This window comes from Elephantulus edwardii, unplaced genomic scaffold, assembly GCF_000299155.1.
Source record: "Elephantulus edwardii isolate Elephantulus edwardi_28Jun2011 unplaced genomic scaffold, EleEdw1.0 scaffold00135, whole genome shotgun sequence".
NCBI classification, from domain to species: Eukaryota; Metazoa; Chordata; class Mammalia; order Macroscelidea; family Macroscelididae; genus Elephantulus; species Elephantulus edwardii.
This window is the reverse complement of record NW_006399885.1, coordinates 5,607,785-5,611,366: the sequence shown is the minus strand read 5'-3', so window position 1 is coordinate 5,611,366 and position 3,582 is coordinate 5,607,785.

Here is a 3,582-nt window from a genome sequence, read left to right as displayed (position 1 = left end):
GACCGTACATTTTTATGGAAGCGCATTGCTTCCTTCTTTCTCCCATGGAACAGATGGTGAACTTGAACTGCTGGCATTTTGGTTTGTAGCTCAACACTTAACCCATTGTGCCACCAGGGTATTCTTTCTTGACTTGTTTTTGATAGTAGGTGTCACCTATTGGATTGTTATTATTAAGCATTGGCAAATCCACTATGACTCATAGTAACCCAATGCACAATAGCTCTGAATTCTGCTCTGTCCTAAGATGGTCTCACTGTCTCTAACACATCTACCCTCATTACTCCAGTTATCGTGTCAATCCATCTCATCCAGTGTCTTCCTCTCCTGTGCTGTCCTTCATCCTTTCTACAAAGACTGGCCTCTCCCCATTATGTACCCAAAATATGTGAGACAGAGTCACAAAACCCTTGCCTCCAAGAAGGACCTAGGTTTAATACTTTCTATGACAGACCTTTTTGTTATTTTGGCAGTCCTTTGTATGTTCAACACTCTTCTCCAATACCACAACTCAAAAGCATCAATCCCTCTGTCATCCTTGGCCATTACCCAGCTCTTGGATGCATAACAAGTAATTGCAAAAACCATGGCCTGAATCAGGTGCACTTTGGTCTCTATAGTGACATCCTTGCTTTTTTACCACTCTGAAGAAGTCCCTGACAGCAGATTTCTCTAATGAAATTCATCTTTTTATTTTCTGATTCCTGGTTTTGATTGTGGAACTGAGCAAGCTGAAATTGTTAACAATCTCAATCTCTTTTTCATCTACCATGATATTGCCAGTTGACCCAGTGGTAAGAATCTTCATTTTCTTGATGTTGACCTTCAATCCATATTGGAAACCGCAGTCCTTAACCCTCTGCAGCAAATGCTTCAGGTCCTACTCAGTTTCAGCAAGTTCGGTTGTGTCATCTGCATAATGCAGGTTGCTGATGAGTCTTCCCCTAATCCTGATGTTACATTCCTCCTCATAAAGTCCAGCCTCTCAAATGATCTGTTCCGCGTATAGATTGAAAAGGTATGGAGACAGGACACATCCCTGACACACTCCTTTTCTGATTTTGAACCATGTAATTTCCTTGCTCTGCTCTGATGACTGCCTCCTGGTTCAAGCATAGGTTTTGCATGAGCACAATCAAGTGTTCTGGGATTCCCATTTTCCTCAAGGTTAGCCACAGTTTGTTATGATCCACACAGTCAAATGCCTTTGCATTGTCAATGAAACACAGACAGACATTTCTCTGGTATTCCTGGCTTTCGGCCAAGATCCATCTAACATTGGCAATGATGTCTGTAGTGTCATTTGCTATTGTATACCATTGAGTTGGAACTGGCCCATAGCTGACGCTCTCCTGGTTTTCAGAGGCAGTTAGTTAGTCCATTGGTGGAGATTGCCTATCCTCCTCCTGCAGAGCAGCTGGTGGATTAAAATTGTGTGCCTACAGGACTGCAGCACAGTTTCTTGCCAGTAGGCTCCCAGAGCATAGAGATCCTATGAAATAAACTAGAATGAAAAACTGCCCAATCTTGTGCCATCCTCACAATCACAGCTCTGTATAAGCCCATTCATAAGAGCTGCCACAATGGCAATCTGTCTCAATGAGGGTCTCCTTCTCTTTCACTTACCATCCACCTTTCAATACATGACGTTCTTCTCCAGAGGCTGGCCCCTCCTGATAACACGCCCAAAGTATGTGTGATGAAGTCTCACCCAACTTGCTTCTAAGGAGAACACTAGAGTTTCTGTTATTAATACCAATTGAAAGAGAGGAATCAGAGGCAGAGAGAGATTGAATAACGTGGCAAAATGCCCCTCCACACTTACCACCAAGGAAATGTGAGGTTACCTTTGAATCCTATGCATCTGACAGTGAGTCTGAATATATATACTGTGGCATACAGTGTCATCTGTAATTACCTCCATAATCATAAATAAAAAGAAACCTTACCCACCTAGTACAGCTGTACTGTAACTTAATACATCCTCAAGATCTGACTCCCCAAAGGCAGTATATGTTTGAGAGTTAGTGATACACACTATCTGTCTCCATTAGCAAAGTCTTGGCTAAGCAACACAAAACAAACAAAAAAAATGTGATGATTGTCTTACAAAGGAATTGTGCTAGATACTAAAATGAGGTAGAAGTTGACAAAATGGCTGGGTAAACTTATAAAACCTGCAAGTGTTTCTGGAATGTCAAGGTTTAACCCTGAATGTGGATTATTGTTTGCAGTGAATTGAAAGCTTTTGAAATCTATTTACGATCTTCTCTTCTCCTCCTGGACTGAGTAGGTCAAAACATGTCTTAAAAATGCAATAAAAACCTTTATAAAGTTAAATAGAGTTACTATAGAGTCTATAATTCGAGGCATAATAGACAGATAGAGGGCATCTAAGATCTAATGATAATGATGGTAATTGACCTAAGTGGGATACAAAATGCTATAAATGACTATATATCCTGTTAAGGCTTGATACCAGAGTAAAGACAATCAAGTCCTGTGTTTTCATCATCCAGTGTCATTATAACAGAACTATTATAAAAAGAAGGCTTTCATATTAAAAAAATCTTCTTCCTAGAAGTTTAGGAGGCTGTAACTGAGTTTAGATCAGAGAGACAATGAACAGCCATTTTAAATCCTCTCCTGTCCTGCAACATCCTCAGTGATTGATTGTACCAATCTATCTCATTGAGGCTTGTCCTCTCTTTCATTGATCCCTCTATTTTTCCTAGCATGATGTCTTGTCTTGACTCTGGTTTTAAGTCTAAACAGGTACGTAGTCAATTACAGCATATTGCATCGCACTTAGGTCAATAACCGCCATTTCCTACATGACTGCCAAAAGAATAACAGATATGTCTTGGAGAAGATGCAGCCAGAGTGCTGCCTGGAGGCAAAGATGATGAAGCTTCATCTCACATACTTTGGGCATGTTGCTAGGAGAGGTTATTCCTTGGAGAAGGGACATCATACTTGGGAAGGCAGAGGGACTGAGAAAGAGAGGAAGACCTACAGTAAGGTAAATTGACACAGTGACTGCCACGATGGGCTTCAGTGTGTCAGAGACTATGAGGACGGCACGTGACAGGACAGGGTTCAGAATGGTTGTTGATTGTGTCGCTATGAGTCATACTTGAAGGCACTTAACGACGATGAAAACAGCAACAACATCAAGTGGCTTCTGAAAAAAATACCCATGGTAGGTGAGACAAAGTTTCACCATCTTTGTCTCTTAGGTGAACCCCAGTTACACTTCCTCCAAGCCAGATTTGTTTGGTTTTTTGACGGCCCGTGATATACTCCATATTCTTCACCAACACCACAATTCTTAATTCGGAGCATCAGCTCTGGGGGAAGATAATCTCTCCATTGGTTCTGTTTTTGTCTCTTAAGCTTCTACTTTTTCATTTCATTTGTCTGGACATCTTCTCTGCCCATTTTTTAATCTCTTTTATATCGCCAAAGATGTTAACTCAAAACATGATTTACACTGATCCTGCTGCCTGAACATAACAAGGACAATCCACTTATAACCAGACGTAGATTATTTACAGTGCGTATTTTGGGAGGACAACAATA